An 11,222-nucleotide genomic window follows, 5' to 3' on the forward strand; every position below is an offset into this window, starting at 1 on the left:
AGATCATCAATTTTTGAGAAGAAGTTAATACATTCTATTTAAAAGATAATGATCTCCCTTCAAAATTGATTCAGCAAACTCAAATTTATCATTTCACCTTAAAAAATAGAGGCAATTATTACAAAGATTTAAAAAGAACAAAAAGAAACCGAAAAGAGAGTTTCAGATGATCATCCAATTCAGATTAGAAACACTCATTCTAGTAGTACAATATTACATTCTTACAGCATGTAGCGGTCTCTTTCCATTTTGGTAGTTCTCAAAGAAGATCTTTTCATAATGTCGCACTCTCTTATACATTTGGGGCCTGTCCTGTGTAATTAGTTCAGCAATCGGTCCAATTTCCCTATCAAAGTCTGAGAAGCAGAACACGATTACTGATATTTTTTTCTTTTTCTGAGTTCGTGACCACCCGGTGCACTGGACTTTTCAGTATACCATTACTCATTATCTGTGCCAATTCAAAAAATAACATATCATCATTTTAACATAATCAATCAAGACAATAAACTTATGACATAAACATGTCCATGTCCACGCGTTGCACAGTCCTATACTAGTCACATTTTATAAAATCGACTAATCATATACTTCTATTTACCTCCAATCTAAACTTCCCGGCTTGAAACAAGATTCTTCTATGACATATTCAAGTCTAAGGAAGAACATTTTACCTCTAACATATCACCAACATTGATAAATAAAGCATCAGGAACAATTGGAACTTTGAACCACTGATCATCTTTCAGAACTTGAAGGCCTTCCACCTCCTTGTCTTGCAAAAGAACTGTGAAAGTTACTCCATCAGCATGTGGTTTGACACCGAGAACACTTTCAGGTGTCGGACATGGTGGATAGAAATTGAACCTTGCGAACATTGTCACCATATCTCCATGTTCTTTCAAGAAGCAGTTGTCATCCAAATTCAAGGATCGTGCCATAGCCTTCATAAGAAGGTCAAATATCACTCTAAGCTTCAATGTATATTCATGTATAATCTCCCTGCCAAAGTTCACACAAATGAAACTCAAAGGCTAGACAAATTCAACTTACGAGTAGAGGTCAAGTCTACTTAGATCATTCACCTAACCTAGAGGAAAAATATTACGAGTAAAAAACAGATATTAAAGACGTACCTAAATGCAACCGGCTTCTCAGGCCAATATTTTAGCTTTCTTTGATTTTCAGGGTTAACTGTAAGGTAAAGTCGATCCATCCAATCGAGAGTCTGCTGCTTCGATACAACTGCATCATTTCCATACCCATCCCAATCATCAATACCTCTAGAATACTTTTGTTTCTCCTCAAGAGGGAGTGCAAAAAATTGCTTGCCAACTTCACGGATTTTGTCAAGGAAATCATTGGTCATGCCATGATTTACGGCCTGAGAAAACAATTATCACTTCTTAACAAAGCATTTTTTTTTCTTTTTGAAATCATTCTATTAATTTTTTTTATTCACAATAGAAAAAAACCAAAATAATTGTGAGAAATATAAACTTATACCCTTCACATGTCCAAATCAACTTGAGTACATCAGCTTCAATAATAAGCACCAAAATAAATCTAACATGCTTAACAGACAAAACTAATTAAGAAAAATCATACCTGGAAACAACCCCATTGACTGAGAGATGATCGAAGCTTTCCTAATTCATGATCAGATTCAGGAGAAGAAGGAGAAAACACGAGAGAAAAATCGATGACAAAATCATCCATGTATGAAACAGAGTCAACTTTCGATTGTGGGAATCCATCTTTATGAATAAACTGTTCTGGGATTTCACCATTACAGCTTAGAGCTATTTCTTGAACCGGCTTTGATTGCAACACTTCCTCCATAGTTATGTTTATGCTATGATCTGCAATCTTCTGCTTGAATTATCTTTAGCAGAAACTTTCATAGAGGATAAGATCAACCGATCTTTGTTAGTCAAAATGAATAAAGTACTCCAATTGTAGCAGATTATTTTATTATTGCAATGAGTCTATTTTTTGTCATAGAGCAATCTTTTGGATAATGATGCTCGTTAAGATGTATTTTTGACCATTAAAATTTTTAATACAAGTATTTTATTAATAAGATTTTTCAAAAGTTCATATATTGAAAAATCACTTTAAGTTCATATAGCCGACCCCACTTATTGATTAAGGCTTGATTGATTGATATGTTGAAAAACACTTATTTAAAATATTGGCTCCTATTCTGCTCCATTTATCTTTTGTTAAGAGTATATTCATGTAATACGAAAGAATATTCAAGAAGGGATTTTTATATACAAAGTATAATTAGAATTGAGGTTGTTTAATGGTTAGAGGCCCTCTTTCGACCCTTGTGAGAGTGTTTGCAATCACAATAAAAATCGACAAGCAAATACTAAACTGTCTCCTCAAAGGCTCAATTAAGAAGGGAAAAAAAAATTCATGCATAGAAATCCCAAAGCAAGGTTCTCAGCAAAAACATACAGAGTACGTAAAATCTGAAGACTCAAGAGATCAACCAAGATACACACATTTAGCTACACGGTATTAGATTCTAACAGCATGCAGCGGTCTCTTCCCCAACTGATAGTTCTCGAAGAATATGTTTTCATAATGCTTCACTCTTTTGTACATCTGAGGTCTGTCATCTGTGACTAGTCCTGCTAACGGCCCAACCTCCCTATCAGGGTCTGAGAAACTGAACACTGCCACCGAGATTCTCTCACTTTCCGAGTTTGTGACCACCCTATGCATGGGACTTTTCAGTATTCCATTACTCATTATCTGTTCCAAATAGATTGATTGATAAGAATATTATTAGGCCTGTATTTATAGGGTTGAATTCAACCTTGAAAATATTTGGTGTAAAATCAGCAATCTTATATCTACTTTTTTTAGTACAAATATAGGCAGATCATCAATTTTTGAGAAGAAGTTAATAAACTCTATATAAAAGATAATGATCCCCCTTAGAATTCAAGTATTAAATGACATATTCAATACGAGTCTGCAACTCCCCTGTAAAATTTCAGCCTAACAGGATTATATTTAAGGCAATCACAGCTTCAAGGAAGTAATTACCTCTAATAAATCACCAACATTGATAAATAAAGCATCTGGAACAATGGGAACTTTGAACCACTGATCATCTTTTAGCACTTGAAGGACTTCAACTTCCTTGTCTTGCAGAAGCAATGTTACTGCTGTTCCATCCGCGTGTGGTTTGACACCAAGAACACTTTCAGGATCTGGACAAGGTGGATAGAAATTGAATCTTGAGGCCATATTACTAAATCTCCATGCTCTTTCAGGAAGGAATTTTCCTCCAAATTCAAGGAATGGGCCATTGCCTTCATGAGAAGTTCAAATATTGCTCTAAGCTTCAAGATGTATTCATGTATAACCTCCCTGCCAAAGTTCACATGCATGAAACTCAGAAACTTAAGAAATACTAGGATATCAAATCATCTCGATGTTAAGATTAGAGGTGTACCTAAAGGAAAGCGGCTTCTCAGGCCAATACTTCAGCTTGCGCTGATCTTCAGGGTATACAGTAAGATAAAGCCGGTCAGTCCAATCAAGAGTCTGCTTCTCTGATACAACCGTGTCATTTCCATATCCATCCCAGTCATTGATCTCCCTAGAGTACTTCTGTTTCTCTTCCAGAGGTAATGCAAAAAAATTCTTGGTAACTTCGCGTACTTTGTCCAGGAATTCGCTAGTCATGCCATGATTTATGGCCTGAGACAACATATGTAACATTCAAACATTACTCTTAGCATTTTTTTTACAGCAAAAAATTCACATTACTTTGTTCTAAATTTCTTATAAACCGTCATACAAACACATAGAAAAACACCTACATGGTCGTTAAATGAACCAGTATATACTCCCTCGATCCCTGAAAGTTGTAGCTACTTTCGACTTTTTTTGTTAGACCACCATTAAATAAGGAACAAGAGGAGGTAATGCAATTGCTTTCTTTACTCACATTTCCCACAAATTGTCTCAAGCTACACATTAAGGGATAGTAAACATTCACAATATTATTGATTGAAAAGGAAAACATTATAAAATTTACATTTACTTTGTTCCAATTCACTAATTAGTGACACCAATAATTTGAAATCAAAATCTTAATTGATCTTAGGCCTTAGATTTTGTCACTTTAAATTCTCAGCTAGAACAGAACAAGTTGACATGATAATCAATATTCAACTGTATGAAAATCAATCAAACCCAACATCAATGTTCTTCACAAATTAAAGCATACACCTAAATACAACACTAAACCCACATTTTTTTTGCTCTTAATCAAATCAAATAAAAAGCCAAAGTCTTTACAACTAAACAATCATCCTTTCGAATGAAATAACGAATATAATACCAAATATCAACTATGAAACAATAAAATTAGCACCCAATACTTCAATCGAGTAAAAAAAATACCCAAAAATAAAATTCAAACCTGAAAACAACCCCATTGAGTGAGAGCTAATCGAAGCTTGCCCAGTTCATCTTTAGCTTCAGAAGATGAATGTGAAAAGAGGAGAGAGAAATCAATGACAAAATCATCCATATATGAAACAGAGTCAATTTTTGATTGTGGGTATCCATTTTTTTGGACAAACTTTTCTGGGATTTGACCATTGTTACAGCTTCGAGCAATTTCTTGTACTGGCTTTTCTTGGAACATGATGATTTTTGTTCTGGATTGCAATTATTTTCTGTATGATTTTGATTTTGATTTTTGATTTTGTTGGATTGAAGCTCTGAAATGGAGAAGATGAATCCTATTTGTTCAATTAGTCAAAGGAAATATAAATTAGTCAAGGAGAATATTTTATGCTTTTATTCATTTGACCTTTTGGTTTCTAGCCCTCTGATTCTGATTTTTATTTTTTACGTTTTTTAATTTTATTTTATTTTTTTTTTTTATTTTTTTTTTGAACGGGATTTATGAATATTCTATGTTATGTTAAGTTTTAGAGGGGTTTCACATAAAAAAAAAAAAAAAAAAAGGTTTTAGAGATGTATCAATTGATTTAGATTCGGTGAGGTACTAAGGTCTAAGGGTCAGTTCTCATTGAATGTACTCAGCTGAACTGAATTGAATTGAACTGAATTGAAATGAAATGAACTGAACTGGAATAAATATTCTATAAGAAAAGGAAATTAGGGTCTTGTTTGATTCACCTTAATTTTGCAGAACTTAAATTATTTTTACAGAACTGAACTTATTTTTCCTGAACTGAACTTAATTTTACTGAACTGAAATTATTTTTACTGAATTTAAATTATTTTTACTGAACTGAAATTATTTTTACTGATTTTCTATTATAATTCTTCTTTAAGATAACTGAATTTTACTGAAGTGAACTTATTTTTACTAAGGCCCTGTTCTTTTCACCTTAAAAAAATAATATTAAGTAAAATTAATTTCAATTCAGTAAAAATAAGTCCAGTTCAGTAAAATTAATTTCAGTTCAGTAAAAATAATTTCAGTTCAGTAAAAATAATTTCAGTTCAGTAAAATTCAGTTTTCTTAAAGAATAATTATAATAGATAATCAGTAAAAATAATTTCAGTTCAATAAAAATAATTTAAGTTCAGCGAAAATAATTTCAGTTCAGTAACATTAAGTTCAGTTCATTAAAAATAAGTTCACTTAAGTAAAAATAATTTCAGTTCAGCAAAATTAAGGTGAATCAAACAGGACCTAAATTAAAATTATTTTTACTGAACTGAAATTACTTTTACTGAACTGAACTTATTTTTACTTAACTGAAATTATTTTTACTTAATATTATTTTTTTAAGGTGAAGAGAACAGGGCGTAGGAGCTGAACTGAACTGAACTGAATTTCAACGTAAGAGAACAGACCCTAAGGTTGGGTCGGATCAAATTGGGTAGGTTGGGTTTATTTTGAGTTAGATTATGGTGAATTATTATTTTTATACTTAGTAGAAGTTGAAATTCAGATTAATTTTTTTAGAAAGGATGGAGTGTTGAAACAAAGTGATGTAAAAGAGGGTTTGTAATATTGAATCCTGTTTTGTCCAATTATAAGAATATTATTTGACCTTTTTCTTTTCTTTTCTTTTCTTATAGCCATTATTTTTTTTTCACACCATTCAAAGGCATTATTTGACCTAATTCATTACAATTACAATATATATATATTTGAGACATTTATTATAGATATATACTAATTGTATATAGTATAACACTATAATAACTCTTCTACCGACAAATTAATTTTTATATTTTTTTAATTTCAAAAATAAAATCGTATAGATACGTGAAATTCTTTTATCTTATTATTTTATTTTATTTTATTTTATTTTTTGGACGAAAAGATAAGTTAAGAATCTGATGTTACACGAGTCACCAAATATTTGTTTCTTAAAACAAACCTATACCTATCAATCACAAGTACACAGTCATTAAAGTTTCCTAGTATATAAGTAATACCCCTAAATCCCTAATCATCTAGAGTAGCTTTTTTTTTATATATATATATACTTGATATTATTTCCGATTCATAAGTCATAATTTAGGACTTGTTCTCTTCCGTTGAAATTCAATTCAGTTCAGCTCAGCTCAGTTCAGTTCAGCTCTTAATTTACGTCTAATGATATTGCTAATGATATAAAGCCAAATTTCATTCTAAGCTCTTATTACAACGACGACAACGACAACAACAACAACAACAACAACAACAACAACAATAATAATATTAACAATAATAATAATAATAATAATAATAATAATAATAATAATAATAATAATAATCAATAAGTAATAAATAATAATAATAATCATCAATAAATAATAATAATAATAATTGAAATAATAATACTAATAATAATAATCAATAAATAATAATAATAATAATCAATAATAATAATAATAATAATAATAATAATATTAATAATATGTACATTTGTATATACACATATGTATAGTAATAAATAATCAATAAATAATCAAAGATCACTAATCCGTAGTTAAAAATCACTAATTAATAAGTTCAGTTCAGTTCAGTTCAGCTCAGCTCAGTTAAGTTAAGTTAAGTTAAGTTCAGCTGAGTTCAGTCAATCGGAACAGGCCCTTAGTACCTACACTAAAGAGATACAAAATCAAACAAAATAATGGAGTTTTGCTTAGGGCTTGTTCATATTTACTGAACTGAGCTGAACTGAACTGATTGGAGCTGAACTGAACTGATTGGAACTGAACTAAACTAAACTAAACTGAAATGAATATTTTATGAGAGAGGGAAATTAAGAGCCGAACTGAACTGAACTGAAATGAACTGATTGGAGTTGAACTGAACTGAACTGATTGGAGCTGAATTGAACTGAACTGATTGGAGCTGAACTGAACTGAACTGAAAATAAGTAAATATAAACAAGCCCTTAGATGTTTGTCTTCACAAATTACAAGAGAAAGCAAAATCATACGATAATAAGGATAGAACCTCTGATGAAGAAAACATTGCGATTTCGCCTTTTGGAATCTGCGTAATATTGAACATAATTACTAATGGGGCTAAGGGAGATACCTTACAACAACTTCTCCAATTTCTCAAGCTTCGAAGTGTTGACGATTTAGGATTATCCTGAGAACGTATACAAGGTTAAACTCAAGTACGTGGATTTTCTTCGTAAGGTAATTATTTAACCTAAACTTTTATTTCTTTATTTTTATTTAGGGTTTATTTGAGATCACTGTGGTTTCAGTTTTTTGGTTTTTTGTTTTTTAAAATCATATGATATATGTTATCTAATGAATCAAAAAATTAGATTAACTTATTAAAATCATGATAATTTTGAAAACAGACAACAGAAAAGTGGAAACACCTTTTTTCTTGTTTTTAGTTTTTGGTTTTTAAAAAAAAAAAACAGAAAACTGAAAATAAAAACCGGTGCCAAACCAGCCCTTAGGTTTTTGATTTATTTTATGATGGAGTATACTCTAAAACTGTAATGTAAGATGTTATAACAAAATATAAAAAGTATTAGTTAAATTCTAATTTAACACGTTAGTTCTCTATTGTACATATTATTGATCCAATTTCGCTTTACAAGAACCAAAACCTAAAGCTACAAATCTTACAAAGAGAGTGATGGATAGCTCAAGTGGTTAGAGTTCCCCTCTCGATTCCAGGAGATCCTGGGATCGATTCTCACCCCCGCCCTTGTGGCTCTCTAAACACCAAAAAAACAAATCTTACAAAAATTGATGAGGTGAATGAATGGATAAAACAACAGACAAACGACTATATAGAAAAGTTCTTTCTTGATGGAGCCTTTGATAAGAAGAACGAATCAAGTATGGTTATCCATGCCAATGGCTTATATTTCAATGGAAAATGGGAAGAGGAATTTTTGGAATCCAACACGAAAAGAGCGATGTTTTACCTTCTCGACGATAATAAGTGGTTAAAGTGCCCTTTATGAAGGATTATGGAAGGTCGTGTTCATATGGTACATTTGATAAAAATATGATGTTCTTAAGGTTCCGTATAAGGTTAACAAAAATATTAATTATAAAAGTTCGAGGAGATTCTCAATGATCATCATTCTTCCAAAAGAAAGATTAGGGCTACCAAATTTAGCCCAAAAATTCCGAGATAACCCTAATCTTTTATCGCGAAGACATTTGGTTTTAAAGCAAGAGGAAATAGGTCGATTATGGATTCCAAAATTTAAATTCATGTATAATTTTACTCCTTCAGAAGTAATGAAAGAATTAGGGCTAATTGCCTTTTACCGAAAATAATGATGATTTCAGTGGTATAGTTGAAGGGGGTGTTAGAAGAAACGTTTCAAAGATCCTTCAACGTACACAAATTGAATGCAATGAAAGTGGTACAGAAGTAATATGTTGCACTGAAGATTCAGACTCCGATTTGAGTTTTAGTATTTATACTCGGCCAGTTATCAACTTCATTGCTGATCATCCCTTCATGTTTGTGATAAAAGAAGACGTACGAGACATTATATTTTTCCTAGGAGCGATTTTTAATCCTCTTAACAATGAGGACATTAATGAAGACAGCGATGAATATGATGAAGAAGATGTGCCTAACATGACAAGTACAACCTTTCATGAATTCGAAGATGGAGAGTCCGATGAGGATTTATTAGTCCTTTTGATTAATCGAATTTTTATTTTTTTTTTCACGAGAGCAAATGATGAGTACCACCAAAAAGACTTTGACCAATTAAGCTAGTTTGTTGATCATATATATATATATATATATATATATATATATATATATATATATATATATATATATATATATATATATATATATATATTCTGGTTAGTGAAAATAATAATAGAAGTATTACCATATAATTGTGACATATTTTTAAGGACTTTTTGTGAAAAACTACCTTATACAAGTCAATTTTTTTGAAAAACAACCTTATAAAAAAAATGTTGTAAGAAGCTAGCTTTTAAACAATAGATGTTGTAAGAAACTACCTTATGAAACAGTTAATGTTGTAAAAAGTTACCTTTTGCCAAATTATTGTATTGAATAAGAGATGTTAATGACTCTGCCTGTTCACATTTATTGAGCTGAACTGAACTGATTGGAGTTGAACTGAACTGAACTGAACTAATTGGAGCTGAACTGAACCTGAATTGAGCTGAAATGAATATTTTATGGGAGAGGAGCTGAGCTGAACTGAACTGAATGGAGCTGGACTGAACTGAACTGATTAGAGCTGAACTGAACTGAACTGAAATTAAGTAAATGAGAACATACCCTCATTTTCAATCATTTTTTCTCCCTTTTCCACCCAATTTCTCCATAAGCCCCCTTATTATAACCTCTAATTCTCCTTCACTTTCATTGTTAAATTAAGCACATGGTAGTAACTTATTACAACATTTAGTTTTTTTAGAACAACTTTTTTACAAGGTAGTTTTTCACAAAATTTAAGGTATATAAGGTAGTTTTTCACAAAAAGTCCTATTTTTAACACAGTTTATTGTTGTCTGTTTTTTAAATTTTCCTTCGATTGTGAGTGATAATTATTATTTTATTTTCGTATTAATAATACATATCCTTATTCGAGTTTGGAATTCATGTGAGCTTTGAGATGTCTAACACAGTATGTGAAAAGTGAATTAGATCGAGATATTTAGGAATACAACAATTATTATAACATACAAGCACATTATTATTCACCTACATCATTTAAACCAGTGTTATTCATGTTATCCATTCATAGCATATAGTAGTTGGGTCTTCAGCAGGATCGGAGTTTGGTTACTATTAATATCTTAGTAGTCACCTAATTGCAATTAATTAAGCATGTTAATTCAAAAGTGAATCATGCATGTTTCAAATTTCTTTTAGCAATTATGGAGCCCAAGACAAAACCTATATGCAACATTGCAACTTCCCTCAAGGTTCTTTTGTCCATTACAAACAATGTCTTACAAATTAAGACTTCTATCTGCGCATAATCGTCAATATGAACATAACTTAAATCAGATAACTCGTACTTTTAAACAATTTCCTCGCGGTGAAAAAAGATGAGAAGCTAATTCTTTTTACACTAGAACAAACACAAACGCAATATACTTGGTGCATTTAATTTGTTTTTGAATAGTAAAAGAAATTCATTATTATTATGTCATACGACATCTAAAAAAAATTCGACTTTAACAAATACATAAGCGGAGTGTAGCAAATTGATTCACATTAATGTTTCAATTTGAAGTATTACATACCCTAAATAATACTACTCACTATAAAAATATAAAACTCATGCATGTGCTTTCATATCTAAATTTGTTTTACATAGTCAAGTATTTACACCTTAAAAATGGTACATATTCTTATAATAGTAATAACTTTATTCCTTTGTTATTCTTACCTTAACTCAATAATCATTCAATCTCTATAGTCCAAGTCAAAAAAGCTTAATTTAAGTTACCCAAAATAACATAAACATATAGATAGTCATCATCTAACCACTAAAAACCCTCTTTTTAACCATTTTGAGTACATGATAGTTGGGTATACTGCAAGTTTTTACTTGCTATTTTTAAATTTCAATTTAAATAAACTTCATTAAATTATTCTATATAGTACTGTAAGATATATAAAATGAAAGTTCATACAATAAATAGTCCAATAATCTTATTAAATTATGGAACAGCAAATAGCTGATCAAGAAAAAAATATCAATAGTGAGTTACAAAGAAGGAGA

At 30.7% G+C, this 11,222-nt stretch overlaps 2 pseudogenes; both read right to left on the bottom strand.

The window, feature by feature from the left end:
• Positions 1–49: 49 nt before the first annotated feature.
• On the bottom strand, positions 50–2,030 carry LOC110725543 (annotated as a pseudogene).
• Positions 2,031–2,096: 66 nt separating this feature from the next.
• LOC110725544 lies at positions 2,097–5,119 on the bottom strand (annotated as a pseudogene).
• Positions 5,120–11,222: the final 6,103 nt, after the last annotated feature.

This window comes from Chenopodium quinoa, unplaced genomic scaffold, assembly GCF_001683475.1.
Source record: "Chenopodium quinoa cultivar QQ74 unplaced genomic scaffold, ASM168347v1, whole genome shotgun sequence".
Taxonomy (NCBI): domain Eukaryota; kingdom Viridiplantae; phylum Streptophyta; class Magnoliopsida; order Caryophyllales; family Amaranthaceae; genus Chenopodium; species Chenopodium quinoa.